This window comes from Meriones unguiculatus, chromosome 5 (assembly GCF_030254825.1).
Source record: "Meriones unguiculatus strain TT.TT164.6M chromosome 5, Bangor_MerUng_6.1, whole genome shotgun sequence".
Classification (NCBI taxonomy): domain Eukaryota; kingdom Metazoa; phylum Chordata; class Mammalia; order Rodentia; family Muridae; genus Meriones; species Meriones unguiculatus.
Window position 1 is genome coordinate 118,698,737 of NC_083353.1, and position 17,020 is coordinate 118,715,756.

Genomic DNA, 17,020 nt, shown 5'->3' on the forward strand with positions numbered 1-17,020 from the left:
TACCAGTGTTTTCCAATATTTTGCAATAAGAATGGTTAAGTTCATTTTGGCACATTTCTTACCAGAGCAATGCTTATGGATGCTTCCAAAAAGTGAATATCTCCTTTATGTCCTGACAAGAAACAGTCTGCCATATCTAGATACTGAAAAGCAAAACTGAGGCTGATGGTGCAGCCCTGCAATCCTAGCATTCAGGAGCCTGGGGCAAGAGGCCCGCCACCAATTTCAGGTTAGCCTGTTCTACTTGAGTTCCAGGCTAGACATAGCTACGTAGTCAGGCACCACCTAGACCCTGCTGTGAAACTGAAAATACCAATGTACACTTTATGCACACCTAACATTTGCTTTACAGGTAGAATGTGTTTCCATGTGATATCCCTAGAATGACACCTAAATTCTCGTTGTTTGAGTCTAATGAGAGGGGCTTGGAAGACAGGAGAAGGAAGAATAGGTGTATTTACAGTTCAGTTTTTTTTTTTTTTATTTTAAGCAATGAACATAGAATGCTCTACCGCGCAATTTAATTTGCCTAGATGATTAAGAGAAATACATACAAGGTCTTTCACCAAAGCAAAATAAGTGCTTCATGGTTCTCCATTTACTGGTTCTTACCATTTCAAAATAGAGACATACTTCTTGAATTTGCTTCATTTACCATCTAAAAACCTGTGCTTCGTCCTTGCTTCAGGGGAGCAAGGCTTCATAAGTCAGGTAGAGTTCCCTGATTTGGGTGAATGTTAGAAGTTGTTGAATTTTACTTTACTAATAACCATTAAGGGATAAAAATTGTGATTTTACCAATTCTTCGAAGTCATAAGCAGGTAAACTTCTTCTCGCAAGTATAAAGGAAATGTCTACTACATGGGACACAGCTGAACCCCACTGGCTCAACGAATCCACACTCTGCATCTGCTAAATAATTTTCATGAAAATCCTTGCGCCAAAAGAAAGCTTATTTTAGAAAAATCACTCCTTAATGATAGTTTTTATTACCACAATATAAAAATGTAAACGGTGTTTCAGTTTCATAACCTTCTGATGATAGCTACTAAGGGTTAGTATGGGGATTTAGTGTCCTTTGTCTTAACAGAAGGGTTAGCAAGATGGCTCAGCAGTTAAGAGCATTTATTGCTCTTCCAGGGAACTTGTTTCCATTCCCAGCACCCAGCTACCCCCCAGAGACCTGTAACTTCAGTGCTAGAGAATTTAATGTCTTCTTCTGACTCTGACTGTATCAGGCATGCACATGGTACTCAGACAGAGATGAAATATGCATATACATTTACAAAAGATAATGAAATAATTCATAAAAAAAGAAACATGGAAAGAAATGCTTCTTTGTTTTTAATAATTTGGCCATTGTTACTGCCATCTCATTGGTGGCTGTTGGAGCTACCACCGGGGCATTAGCCATGAGTCATACTGGGCAGACTGTTCAGACCCCGAATAATCTTTTAGCCAATGTAGCTCATGCCTTAGATGTACAAAAAGAAATTAATGCTCAACTAAAAGGAGGCTTGATGGTGTTCAATCAGAAGATTGACCTCGTGCAGGAGCAAATTGATACCCTATGGCAAATCGCTCAACTTGGTTGTCAATGAAAGTATGCTGGACTTTGAGTCACTAGCATACAACATGAGAATTTTTCCTGTGCTGCAAATCTGTCTAAACAATTGTCTAGCTATATTTTAGGTAATTGGACTGGAGAATTCAATACTACGATGGAGCAGCTGAGAGTGGCCATTGTCACAGTAAATTCTACCAGAGTGGACGCAGGACTAGCCACAGGATTATCATCATGGATTGCTGCAGCCATGAATCATCTGAAGGACTGGGCGGGCATGGGAGCGTTAGCAGGCCTTCTGGTATTGGTCTCTTGGTTTGCCTGTGGTATATATGCAAGATTAGAGTCTCACAACAGTGTAATGCAGCCATGACCATTCAGGCCTTTACAGCCATTGAAGCAGGACAATATCCCCAAGCATGGTTGGCTACCATAAAAAGCTAAAAGGTTACGCTCAGGGTGTGAGGCTAAGCACTGCACTCAGGGTCAGCCGCTTTGGACCCAGAGAAGAGAAAGTCTGATTGCATGCGGGTTGATGCCCCAGGTCCCGCCTCTGAGAAAAAGGTATCGGACGGGTCTGATGCTCTTTGGGTGGATGACACCTAAATGAACATCAGTACAAAGTCCCAATTTATAATATCAGAGATCAGACCTCTACTCTTGCCTGATGCATCTAAAACAAAAAGGGGGAACTGCAGAGAGCTGCGTAATGCCACGCCTTAAAGATGGAGCTGGTTTCTGCCTTCCACCTTCCCGATGGTGAGTGCTCTCTGTCACGAACAACTCCACATTTGGCTAAGGCCAAGGATCTGGCTTGCTTCCATGTATGTGGACCTATCTGCATTGCCCACATGGCACGCTGGGGTTGGCTACCCAGAGGCTATTTAAGCTGTGGGCTGGCTTTCCCCAGGGTCCAGGGTCAGATGATTGTTCAAGGTTCCTGAATAAACTGCATTGAAAAAAAAAATTGAAAAAGAAAAAAAAATTGAAAAAGAAAAAAAATAATTTGGCCTTAATTGTGTAGGAGGTTCTACATATGAAAGGAAAAAGTAGTGAACTAAAGGCGTGATATAAGTCACAAGGACCTTCCCTTACACTATTAGTTGTGAATCAGTGATTAAGTAAGTATATGAAGCAATAACTTACAAATCTGAAGAAAGTGTTGTGTCCTTCTGGTGTACCCACTGGAGTTGACTTCCTTTTTTATGTAATCCAACCCAAGAGCTGAATGTCAATTGTATTTGAATAATGCTCTGTGAGAAAAGTAGAATTTTAGTGTTCCTTATAGCATTGATAATATCATCTAAGATATTGTACACAATCCAGCTACACTAAATTTATAATTTCTATATATAAAAAGACATTTTATAAAACATGTTTTAAAAAAAAGCCTCAGATTTGGAGATGCTTGTCATTTTAAGGACAAATGAAGACCTCTTGTCAGTCAACATGAAGAAATTTGTCCAGTAGGTAAAAGGGAAAAGAAACAAGAAGATGTACTTGACATAAAGCAAGAACATACAGCCTGAAATGCCCGCCTCCCATAACCACAAAAGACTTCTAACAGGGAGCTGGGGACACCAACGTAGCCATAAAACCTCGAGAAAATGACCAGCCAATGACTGGCCCAACTTGAGATCCATGCCGTGAGAGAGAGCCAACCTCTGACGCTACTGATGATACTCTGCTCTGCTTGCGGACAGGAGCCTAGCCAAGTTGTTATCTGAGAGGATTCACCCAGCGGCTTGTGGAAACAGATGCAAAGACCCACAGCCACGCATTAGGTGGAGCTCAGGGAATGTTCTGGAAGAGGGGGAGGAAGGATTGAAGGAAAATTGAAGGAACCAGAGAGTTCAAGGACACTAGAAGAAAACCTACAGATTCAACTAACCTGGGCCCGTAGGGGCTCACAGAGACTGAACAAGAGAGCTTGCATGGGACAGGCCTAGGCCCTCTACTAATAAGTAACACATGTGCAGCTTGGTCTTCATGTGGGACACCTAGCAGCAGGATCAGGGGCTGTCTCTGACTCTGTGGCCTGCCTTTGAACTCCTTTCTCCTAACTGAGTAGCCTTGTCTAGCCTCAAAAGGAGAAGATGTGCCTAGTCCTACTGCAACTTGATAGGCCAGAGCAGGTTGATATCCATGTGAAGTTTCCTTTCTCCAAGGAGAAAGGATAAGAGGATGGGGGAAACGGAAGAGAAGAGGGGATTCAGAACAGAGGAGCATGGGAAGCTATGACCAGGATGTAAAGCAAGTTCATTAATTAATGGGAAAAAAGAAACATAAGTGGTTATATTTGCTAGGGCACATCATTTGATATTAAAGCAATTTTTGAAAAATAATCTATTTTAATAAAATAGTTACATTAATGAGCATTATGGTGGATTTGTTTTGTGTGTGTGTGTGTGTTATGGTGTTTTATGCATCCTCCATATGATACCATTAGAAGCAACATTTCTAAAAGTAAACATAGAAATGGACTCTAATGTATAACTTGAATTGTTGGAAATAAATCTACAGAATCAATGAGAGCAACCCCTTCTTTCTTAAACTTTGACACCAATAGCAACTGTCATGTACAAAGAACAGAGAAACTCTTGTCATCCTGAGTTATGAGTAAGTTAAAAATTATTTCTGAGGAATGATTATACCATCTTTCTTTTATTTGTTTTGTCTTGATTTTAAGTCCTACTTTTCCCATGTTTAGTGACAGAGACTCATGTTCCACCTTAGAAGTATTTCTTTCCAGATAATGATGATAAAAGAACAGAACTCACAAATAATTACCTATGTTAGACCACATGTACCATCAAAAATTGTCTTTTCATTAGCTTTTCATGAACTATAGATGGTCTGCTCTAGTTAAAATCTGAAGGAAAACACAGTAAAATGGCTGAGAATTGTCCCTTGGCACTCACCTCTGGGGTATTTCTTGTGGTATAAAAACATTCTTCCGGGCCTTTTTTTTTTTTAATGTACCCTTTTCTCTGAAGTTATATCTGTGCCAACACATGCAAGTGCTTCTATTATGTAAGCCAATAAAGGTAGAGGAACACAAATGATTATCACAGCTCAAGCCATCTAGACTTGTCATGAAACACATACCTTCTCCCTTCTGTTGCCAATCTTCGTGAGACTAGAACCCAGGTGTCTGCAAGAAGCCTCACTGTCATCCCATGTCTTCGTTTCTTCTGAAAAGTAGTAACACATTTCTCCACAGCAGGTCCATATTCCTTGATACATGTAACAGTCTTTGTCTTAAAATAAAAGCAACCATTATCCCTCAGACTCATTTCAGGCCATGAATTTTTTGGTGTTTCATTGTTTGTGCCATATTTAACTCCAAAGAGTAATTGCTCTCACTGAGAATAGCTCTCCTGCCACGTTTTACCGGAAAGAATATTGTGGATATAGAAAATGTCTCTAACAGATCTGAGGAATTTATTCTGGTTGCATTGGTAAATCTTGACTCCTCAAGGAGAAAGACACCAGCATTAAGCATTTCTATCTCAAGAAGAGATGCAGCAAAATGAGTAAAATGGGGTTGACATTGATCTGAAGGGCTCTATGTGAAGTAAATACACCATAGTATAAAATGCTCAATAAAATTAAGGTGGCAACCAATAGCAACTTCGTCAGTGAAAGCCAAAACTTTAACTATAACAAAAGATGAATTTGATAAGGAAATGTGAACAAAGCTCAAGGCCTGCCAAAGTTCAATGTAAAGTTTTAAGACTGCAATTTGAAATGGGACAGAAGTGCAAATGTCATTAAAGGTATGCCAATTTTCAGTTCAAGTTAGATCTGGAGAGGACAGGAACTCCACAAGGAAAGCAACAGAATAAAAAAATCTGGGTACAGTGGTCTTTCCTGAGACCGATACTCCAACCAAGGACCATGCATGGAGATAAGCTAGAACCCCTGTACAGATGTAGCCCGTGGCAGTTCAGTGTTCCAGTGGGTTCTATAGTAATGGGAACAGGGACTGCCTCTGACATGAACTGATTGGCCTGCTCTTTGATCACCTCCCTCTGAGGGGGGAGCAGCCTTACCAGACCACAGAGGAAGACAATGCAGCCACTCCTGATGAGACCTGATAGACTAGGATCAGAAGAAAGGAAAAGAAGACCTTCCCTATCAGTGGACTTGGGGAGGGGCATGTGTGGAGAAGAGAGAAGAAAGGTGGGATTAAAAGGGGAGGAGGGAGGAGTTTATGGGGGGATACAAAGTGAATAAAGTGAATTAATAAAAATTAAAAAATATTTAAAAAAAGAACCTTGAATTTTAAAAAAAACCCTTGGAATTTTAAATCATTGGTAGTATTTTTAAAGACTTTGTAACTTTTAAACGTTGTACTCTGTTTTATATTATACTGTCCTGAGTCTTGGGGACATTGTTGTTTTGCAGTGAAGTGTCAAGTTGAAGAAATGTGGGATTTGGATGGCTAATCTTGATTTTTCAGCTCGACACAACTAGACTTGCTTCTAACATTTGTCTGCAGACTCGTCCTTTGGAGAAGCTTCTTGACAGCTAATGAATGTAGCTAATCAATGTCGGGGAGCCTGCCATTGTGGTTGGTACCATCCCTAGGTGGGAGGGTGTGGGCTATATAAGAAAAGTATTCTGTCTCTGACATGAACTGATTAGCCTGTTCTTTAATTTCCTCCCCCTGAGGGGGAAGCAGCATCACCAGGCCACAGAAGAAGACAATGCAGCCACTCCTGATGAGACCTAATTGACTAGGATCAGAAGGAAGGAAAAGAAGTCCTCCCCTATCAGTGGACTTGGGGAAGGGCATGCATGCAGAGAGTAGAGGAAGGGAGGGATTGGGATGGGAGGAGGGAGGGAACCACAGGGAGGGATACAAAGTGAGTAAAGTGTAATTAATAAAGAAAAATTAAAAAAAAGAATTAATCACCTAAAAAAAAAGAAAGAAAGAAAAGTAGCTAAACCTGATACAAGGAACAAGTCATTAAGAGAGTTCCTCTGTGCTTTTTTCTTGAGCTTTCACATAATTTCTTCTTCCATATTCCTTCAACATTACACAGTAACATGTAAAATAAAATAAAGGATTCCCTCCCAAGTTTGTTTGGTTCACTTTATTATTACAGCAATAGAAAACAAACTAGGACAGTGCCAATACATATTTTTGATCCTAATGGAAACAAGTCCTTTTCATGTTTCCCAGTTTTTTTGAACTTGTTTCCAGCAGCATTCATCTTTCATGATTTCTGTTAAGTCTGCTGCTAGAGTTCTGTTACTCGTCCATTGTGTTCACAGTGTAAGCTTTATGCTGTTCAGGCAGTCATAATCTACTTGTTGAAGTGATCAGTTAGTCTGCCTTCAGAACAGAAGACGTTCAGAGGCTGACAACTGCACTAGGCAGCTAGGAGCAAAGTGGCTCTGTTCATCAAACACTTTGAAGTAACTGAAGTGTTTTGTGTAGGTGCAAACCCGTAAGGAGCCACTGCCACTTGTGTGAGGGCTACTGGTTATGTGAGCTGTATCTACGGTAACAGAATGTGGAGTGGTATTCCATCCATCCATCTTATCTATGTATCTATGTGTCTATGTGTGTATGTATGTATGTATCTGTCTATCCATGTATCTATCTATCTATCTATCTGTCAGAAACATTCACATCTCACATTTTATCTACCTAATAACTCTGTTCTGCTTTTTCACATAACTTTTATCAGTAGAGTTGATAATTTGATGATTTATTATATTGTTTGATGTTGATTTAGCTTAGGTGGCCAGGTGGCTGGTGGCTTTGGTCAGTGTAGCTGAAGGTCCTGGCTTAATAGCCTGTATGCCATGACACACTGTCTGGTTCCTTTTGCTGCTCACAAATGTGTGGTCCTTCTCCTCATTTTCCTGTATAAAATCTGTTGATTTACCTCTCGTTGTGCCAGACAAATCAACATCTTCCGTTTTCTTAAGTGGAAATGAATATGTATCCAAGTGAGAGGCCTTGATGAATGTAAAGCATAAACCATGTCACCAGCATTCCCTTTTCTTAGCCATAAGTTCAAGGAGAAAGAGAGAGAAAAAAAAATTCTCTTTTTCAGGTATCCACACTAAGTCAGAACCTTCTGTTGAACAAGACAGTTCTTACTAAGCATGTCTACAAGATTGTAGTGTGGAACGCTATATGAGAGACCCAAGGGGAAGAACACACGCACACACACACACACACACACACACACACACACATACACACATACACACAGATTTAGAATTTATTAGATCTCCTATTAAAAGAGTAACCACAGTTAAATCCCTAGGGAGAGTGGAAGACCAGTTTGTTGTGAACTCGTGTCTCAACACTTGGAGTCCCATCACGGTCATCTCTCACTGGGAAGGTCCACAAGACTGGGTTCCTCCACAGTCCCAGTGTGGCACCAGAAATTTTTAAGAGTTCTGGAGAGCAGCAAGTTCCTAGTTCATGATGGAATCGTGGAAATCTGGACTTTACTATCAGCTGATTCTAATTTGTGGCAAACTGAAATGAAGGCCAACTGTAAAAATGTCCTAAGTCTAAACAGTCCCTGAGATGTTAATTCTCTGTGTCCTTCTGTAACTTCTCTATAGCGTTAATTTGCTTTATCCTCACCATCTCATAAAACTTCCCATGTTCAGATCAAGACTGCAGAACAGGTATTAGGGTATTTTTTTTTTTTTTAATTCTCATCTATGATTTTCTTGTCTCTTGCTTGATCTGTCTTTGAGGAGCAAATGCCTCTTAGGAAAATATTATAGACTGCCTCTTTTGTGTGGAGAGTTCCTTCTGTAGTTAGGATGGCAGAATGGCATTGTTCTTCGCTCCTACCTTGGTGAGGCTGTGCCTTGTTGATACATTAATCACACTTTCGTTCCAAGGGCTTATTCTACTCTCCCACCATTTTTTCACTCCTTTCTTGGGATCCACCACTAAGTAGACTTTACATACCATGGTGCTTTCTTATCTTCTGTTGATCTTCATTCTTGTTTTCTTGTTCTTCATTCTTAATTACTAGGTATTGTCTTTGTAACTTAATCTGAGATGTATGGTATCACTTGTTTGTGTGATTGTGTGTGTGTGGTAATGGAAACCTTTCAAGTGTCACAAACCTTCCCGTACAGGTGTTCACACCAAGGATCTTTAAATTTCTTTCTTTTTTTATATGTATAATTTTAAAACATTATTTTTTAATTATTTATTTACATCCTGATCACATCTTCCTCCCTCCCCCACCTCACTTCCCAGTCCCTCCCTCTTACTTCCCTTCTCTGCACCTACCTCTCCTCTGCTCCTCAGAAAGGGGGAAGCCTCCCGTGGATATCAACCACCCTTGGCATATCAGGTTGCAGTAAGCTTAGGCTCATCTTCTTCTAGTGAGGCCAGATAAGGCCCAGTTAGGGGAAAGGGATCTAAAGTTAGGCAATGTAGTCAGATACAGCCCCTGCTCCTGCTAAAGGTGTCCCACGTGAGGACCCAGCTGTACAACTGTTACATATGAGCAAAAGGCCTAGGTCTGTCCCATGCATACTCTCTGCTTGGTGGTTCAGTCTCTACAAACCTCAATGGACCCAAGTTCCTTGATTCTGTAGGTTTTCTTGTTGTGTCCTCGATCCCCTCTGGTTCCTTCAATCCTTCCTCCCCGTCTTCCACAGGATTCTTCAAGCTCCACATAATGTTTGGCTGTGGATCAAGTATTCTAACGATTGCATCAGCAGCATGTGTAAAGGGGAAGGAACACAAAGTTTCCATCACTTCTAGTAAGACTCTTTGTAGACTTTACTTCACCACTACAGCCTACAAAAAAACATTTAAGAGAGAAATTATAGCTCTACTCTATTTTGTCTCAGTTTATATAAACAATCAGTTTATATTAAAACTCAGGATAGATAGGTAGATGACAGGTAGATATGGATAGGTGATCGAGCAATAATGATAATTAGTAAGTAGATGATAGGTAAATAGATGATAGAGATAGACATAGATGATTGACAGGTGATAGATAGATGTATAGATAGATAAATAGACAGATAGACAGACAGATAGAAATGAGCCTTTCTATGTAGCCAAGGCTAGCCTAGAACTTGTGTTCCTCTGGCCTCTGCCACCCCAAGTGCTTGAATAGCAATTACATATGAATCTCTAAATTTCCACCCATGGCTGTGATGCAATTATGATTTAGATATCTCCCATAGCATGTTGAACATTTTACCACTGCACAGCCAAAGCAACAACAGAGAACAGCAAGAAAGTCTAGTGAAAATGCTGTGTTCAGCATGCTTTCCTATAATCTCTTACTAATTTGTGCACATTTTCTTTTCACTTTTCAGTGAAATGCCACTGTATGCAGTGAAGTGTTTAGGAAAATATTTCATCAGTGCCAAGCTGTTTTGTCTTATAGGCATGAATGTTTTGCCCACATGCATGTCTGTGTAGCAGATATGGTGCTCCTGGTGGTCACACAAAGAGTTAGAAACCCTGGAAATGGATGTGCAGACATATTTGGTCATAATGAAGGTTGCTGTCACTCAAAACTGGGTCCTCTGGAAGATTACCCAATGGTCTTCCCTGCTTAGGAAATTCTATAGCTCATTATGTGAACATGTTTTTTTTTTTATCAGAAATACAAATAATAGATGAGATTATTTGCATCTTCAACTATTAGACACCTCTGTCTTTACTTAAAACATTTGAGAGGTGTTATTCTGGGCTAAGGTATAAGTTGAACCACAGATCTGTTTGATTGTTTAAGTAGCTGGAGTCCTAGGCTTACTGGATAGTGAGCTATGATAGACTATCATACCAAAATAAGAAAAAAATGCACAACAAAAATTAAAAGAATGCTTCAAGTGCTGAACTCATTGGCTCACCCTGTAATCCATGAACTCACACATTGGAGGGACAAGGATAAGGAGTTCAGGCCTCTCTTCAGCTCCATAGTCAGTTCTGGGCCATCCTGAACTATATCAGACCACACATGTATCAGAAAAAAAAAAAAGAAATTTAAAAAATAGAGTGCTTGGAGGAGGATGAGCTCATCCTGCAGACTCCACAGAGGGTGAAGTGAAGTTGGAGAGCTACTTAGAGTCTCCCTTGAACTATGACACTGAGAGAACAGGGACTACAGCAGCAAAAGTCTTATTTATGGATTGGTGCTTAACTGTCTTCTTCAGCCTATAAGTGGTTTTTATCCCTGGGTATCGAAGAGCCTAGATAGTCATCTAAAACCCATTTTGGGGTCTGTTTTTTCACTCCTTTTGAGATCCCAAAGCATCTTTTTCATCCTTGCTCTTATAGCTCCAGCAAGAACTGTGTGGGCAGGCAGAGAACGCAGAGTGTTAGAACAGCCGTGATGATAAATGCTAGGACCCATGGGTTGGCTATGTGCACAGGAAATCTCAAAATAGAGCTCGTTTTGGTTTTCTTGCTTTAAAACTGTGAAGTTCAGTGTTGAGAAAGCTTGACCTCAGGAGAAAAATACCAAGAGGTGGGCAGCTACCGAGGACCGGCAGCTCCTCCCAGTGAAGTGATTCAAACCAACCTTCTCAGTGGGCTGTTAGCCATTCCAGATGGCCTCCTGAGCCTGGACAGGAAGAGCAGCTGCAGATGCAAGATGATAAAGACCCTGCTGAGGGCTGAGGGTTTGAAGGTGTGACTACACAGATGTACGCAGCGTCCAGGCAGCTGTCTAGTCGGAAGTGAGTGGCTCAAGATGTGTTTTCCCAAATAAAAATGGCTTTGGCAGCAAGGCAGCCTGGAACAGTAATATATACTTGAATATATATTCATATCTGTGTGTATGTGGATTTTTTTCCACAAAAGTGAAATTAGAAGAAAAAAAATCAAGAAAATGAAAAATGTTGTTTTGAGTTTCTTGCCTTTCTGTTTTATGAGCTGGTTGAGATGCAGTTCTGTACTTCCCATTTTTTTCTTTCTTTCTTTCTTTCTTTCTTTCTTTCTTTCTTTCTTTCTTTCTTTCTCTCTTTATTTCCTTTTTTATTTCTTTCCTTCTTCTTTTTCTTCTTCTTTTTTGCTGTGCTTTGCACACAGAACTACAATGTGAGTGTCAATACAATATGAAGGACAGTATATTCTAATGTAATTGTCTTCATTAAAGACTTTTCTTTTTCAAAACCTCAGAGCTCTGTAATAAACAGAAGATAGGATTTGCAGCTGCTGCTTTTTTTTTTTTTTTTGAGTTCCAGGTTTTGGTGTAATTCTGCTTCTTTCTAAAGCTGAAAACTCTTCACTTTGTGTTCAGTTTCTGTCTACTCTATTGTCCTCATTTGTTAAGGACATTGGTGGCACCATACTTTCTGTCCACTCCGATGACACAGAGATGAAGGGAGGGATTTAAACCTCGAGGGAGAGGACCCAAAGGTGAGCATGTGCTCTGTCTGTACCCGGCTTAGTGTTCATCCTGAGGACAAGAGCCTCCTACCAGAGATAAGAATGAAATCAGAAAAACGTCTCAACAGCAGTAACCTTCCTGTGGGAAGTTTGATATGAATTCCCAGATCTCAGCTCATCAGTGGTGTTTTCCAGAGCAGCAGGTTCTCACCGCTGTGGATTTCCCAGGTCGTCAGTTTTACTTATTGTCTCTACCTTTTTCTTTAAAAACCACCTGCACTCCAAGCATCTTAAGTTCTTTTTCTGTTTTGCTAAAGCATGTACAAAAGTGACTTAGAAATGAAGGGTTTACTTTAGCTCACAGTTCAAGGTTACAGTCCTTCACCATATGGAAGTCATTGTAGCTGGAGTGTGAGGCAGCTTGCCACATTCATCAGTAACTAGAAGTAGAGAGTGACTAAAGAGACTTGTACTGAGCTTGCTCTTTCTGTCTATACAGTCTGGGATCCCAGCACAGGAAAATGGTGCCAATTACTATGGATGAATCTCCCCTCTTCAATTGACCTAGCACAGATAATCCCTGTAAATATGGTATGTAATTTCTTTAGTCTACAAATATGCCAATTAGGAGTTGTATCTGAGTTTTGTCCCTGGGTGTTAGAATTAAAAGCATGTGCCATTACCACCTTTCTCACTGTAATTCTAGAATTTGGAAAGCAACTATTTTACAGAGATCGGCCTGTCTCTGCTGGGACAAAGGCATGGGCTACCACCACGCTTCTCAAATACCTATCATAGCTCCAAATCATGCCAGTTCTTAGAGATCTAAAAAACAGCTTGATCTGTAGCAACCCTCTGAATCTACATAAATCATGTTTAATCTCTTACTGTGTTTTTAATACCAAAAACAAAAATATCCTTTTTATTTAAGAAGAAAACTCAAAAGCGGTTTCCAAGATGGTGTGGGCCATCTATCTGGTGCTCTCCATTCTAACGTTCTGACATGGAAGCAGGAGGCATGGTTTAAGACAACTCCATTTCAAGTTTTATGCCGTTAAGGCATGTGTGCCTTTGGTAAATTATCATTCTATAATCTTATTATTTTTATTTTAATTTTTCATACCTGATGAAATGAAAGCATTTGTTAGTATTCATAAGTTAATTTGAACTCAATGACCAAGCTGTTGCTTCTCCTTATTCAGTATTTCCCCTGTTTTGAATCTAGTATTTTATCAATTTTGATGGTATTCACAGCTTTTCCTCTCTCATGGAACCAAAGACAGAATTCTTCTTCAATGTAATATATATCCTTGTTTACATTCTGAGATCCAGACATCTTTGCAATATACAGGCTGATTTAATTCAGCAGTTTTTTTTTTTCTTACTATCCAATGTCTCTCCAAAGCTGCTCTTTCTTTCTCATTAGCATTTAAAAAAATTAAAGTTAGTAAAGAACTCAGTAATCCGGCTTTGGGGGTCTTTATTACTTCTATATATTAATCATATTTTTAAAGTATGATTAGTTCTTTCCATAACTGCTAGTCCTGTAGGATTGTGTGGTATACCTGTAACATGCTTTATTTTGTTTCATTTTATGAGAGACATGTGCTGGAGCATTGAGTCTTAATTTGTACCAGTATACTAATAATAGACATAACTTCTGATAAACATTTAATTACAGAATCAGAACATAGAGAGGTTGACCATTGAATTCCTGAATATATATCTATGGTACGGTGCACACACTTTAATTTTCCAAAATCTGCAAAATAAAACATATCCACTAGCCAAATTTCATTTCTTTGGGTACTTTTTGAGTTACTTCCTGCAGGTAGTGGAGTTTGGTTATACAAAGAACAAGTAGGATATTTCCTTATAATATTCTTGGCTTGCAGCCAAGAGATAGAAAAATCTTTCTTCAAACCTTTACTATTAACATGGTGCTTGTTATGAAATTCTGAGGCTTCTAGCACATTTTCTATTAATTTCACTATTACTTTGTGCTAGAGGGCCTGGTAGATCCATATGAGATCTGATGTGTACAGTGGATGATTTCTATTGCTGATATTTTTGTTGTAGTTGTATAAATAGCAAAGTTAATTCTGAATCATCTGGAGTAAGTTCAGCAATTTCAATATGTAAAATGACCTTTTCTGCATATTGGAAGTCAGTAACCATAATAAGACACTCATGAAAATCACACAATGCATAAGAATGACATAGAACACTGATTTTTGAATTGGATCCTAAATACTGCGAGCCACTTATTTTTTTACTTATAAACTTACTTTCCTGATATATTTGCATCAGTATAAAATGTAAGGGCTCCAGAAATTGGTGTCTATTTTACTAGAGGAGAGAGAATTCAATTAGTGCCTTTTGTAAACTGGAGTCACTTGCTTCTGAGATATTTTCTCTCAATCTCTCCCCAAGATTACTGCAAGCTCTTTGCCGATGTTCATTTTCTGCCCATGACAAGGCAATTTCAGCATTAGTAAAGGGTAGTACAGTTCCTGCAGGGTCTATATCTGTTAACTGTCAAATCTCATTTGTTTTTCTTTCAGAATTAGTTCAGAAACTTGAACAGTCTGTTACCATCCTTGATAATACCTTTATTTTTTTTCCTCAGAAGCATTTTTAATTTTATGGTTTGTTTCTGAGATTGAAGGAATGTTAATCTGTTTTCTATTGCTGCAACAAATCATGTCTCCATAAATTCATTGCTTCATTAGCCACATATGACTTTAATATTCCTATTTGTTCTTCTGCCCCTCTACGCTCAACCCCTCTTGTACTTTATTTTACTTGAGATAAAGTCCTAACCCCTAGAAGCTGAATATTTACCTCCTGAAGAAGCTAATCTTGAGGCCAAGTTTTTGGTGAAATTATTGTTTTATGTGCTCCTATGGCTACTATACCTTCAATTCCAATGCCATTCATGTGTATTTTTACTGTCGGTCGCTAATCAGTTATAACAGTTTGCCAGTTTTCTGGTCTCTCATGAATTTTTTGTTTTATCTACTGAAGCTGTTCTATCCTGATTACATTCAGACCAGTGTTACTTTTTAACAACAAGCATTAAATCTTTTAATTGCTCTATGGATGAGTTTCTCTGATTCTTATGGGTAATATTTGAATTGAATTTGATATCTATCGGGGCCTCCAAGAAGCCCCTAGGGCATTTCACTGTTGCAAAGGGCTACCTTGCTTGTACCTGGTTGATCTGCATTCATGACACCAATGCTGGCCTTTGCCACAACCTCCTCATACTCCAAAAGGCTGAGGCCTCCTTTTTGGATCATCTCTAAACAAAACAAAACAAAACAAAACAAAACAGAACACCCCATTGTTTCTAGGAATGCCTTGCTTACAATTCCACTTTAAATGGCCTTCCTTACCACAAAGAAAACATCTGCTATTTTAATTTTTCCTAAGTCTTTTAGAAATTATTTCTCCTACCAGAGTAGCAACATAAATGTAAGGTCCAATAACAGCTGTATTTCTAATCCACTCATCTACTGTTGCTGATCTTGTTTTTAAAGGTCTAACTACCCTTTGCAGTCTGAATTAGCATCTTCAAAAGCCAAAGATTTGTTTAATATTCCTCTGATTTTTGTATTTTATCTGCAGCTGAAATCAATATTAGCAATAAATCAATGAAGGCTTCTTTTGGTCCTTGTAAAATTTTAGTTAATTACCCAGACATCTTTCGTGATTCTTCAACCTGATCCCAACCATTTAAAACTGGTAGGTAACATAGTGCCAACGGGTGATCATCAAGTTCAAACTGTTTTTGTAAATTATCATATTGACCTTCACCTTCCAACTGATGCTGGGAAATATCAATACCTCTGGCTTGATTCCATTGTTTTATGACTTTTGCTTCTTTCCGCCATGATTGCCATTGTAACTGAGGATCAGTTTCCAATATTGCTTCCGCCAAATCTTTCCAGTCTTGGAGGATAATCCTGTTCTGAGTTGCCTATGAATTTAGAATCTGCTTCACACAGGATGAATGCATACCATAGCAGACGAATGCTTCCTTAAGTCTCCTCAAATTTAATATGTCTATTTTTTCATTCTATCATAATCTTGGAGGTGCCTATCATCTCCTGGTATGTCTTGTATAGTAACTGGGTGAACTAAGGTTGGTTTTCTGACAATCTTAGGTTGCCCTGTTTCAGTTTTATCACGTGGCAACATGGTAGTCACTTGTCTAAATTCCTTTGTCAGTGTATGAGAATTTTCATTATTCTCATTTATAGGTGTTTCTAAGGCTTGGATCTTATCCACTCTACTTATCTTTTTTTTTTTTTTGTATCTCTAAAAGTTTTTCTTTGAGGTGCTACAGAAAGCCATTATGACTATTAAGAATAAAGTATAAAATACCAAAATGATAATAATCATAATTGATATTGAGCCAATTTTCAGTGAAGTTATAAAGCTTTTTATTTGCTGTTTCTATTTTTAAGCCATCTGGAGAAACAGTAAACTGGGTTTGAAAATCTTCCCTTATGGTACTTCCCATCCTTAACTCTTTCCTAGAGGACTTCTGAGATGACTTACCAAATCTGATAGCTTTTTAGCTTGTCCATAGCTGGAGTTATCTCTTTGTTTGTGGGGTCATGCCCATGTTGGGTGCCAAAATGTTGTTTAAAAAAAAGTGAAAACAGAGAGGGGCAAGATGGCGGCGCCAGGAGGACTCTCATTCTGAGCAGCAGCACAGCAGGATCAGCACAGTGAACAGCAATCAGAACTCTCGGCCATAAAACACAGTCATTGTGTTTCCCAGGTGAGAGGATACCCCACGGTGGGGGATTCAATCAGCTTTTAACTCACCCGGCTAAACCGCGGAAGAGATCCCGGTTCCGCCAGACGCTTGGCTGCCGGCCGCCAGCCCCAGCCCCAGCCCAGAGCCACAAGCCAGTGTCTCTGGTCACGGTCCCAGACTGAACCTTGGGCACCACACTATCAGAGACTGGAATTTTCAGTCGAGAGATAACCCCAGGGTACAGGAAACAATTGGGACCGGCCTTAGGTCACCCAGACATCCCCTGGAAAAGACTCGGGCGGGTTCCACGGGCACCCCAGGAGCCAGCCCG

At 39.5% G+C, this 17,020-nt stretch overlaps 1 pseudogene; it reads right to left on the reverse strand.

The window, feature by feature from the left end:
* Positions 1–794: 794 nt before the first annotated feature.
* LOC132654164 (NKG2-A/NKG2-B type II integral membrane protein-like) lies at positions 795–15,220 on the reverse strand (annotated as a pseudogene).
* Positions 15,221–17,020: the final 1,800 nt, after the last annotated feature.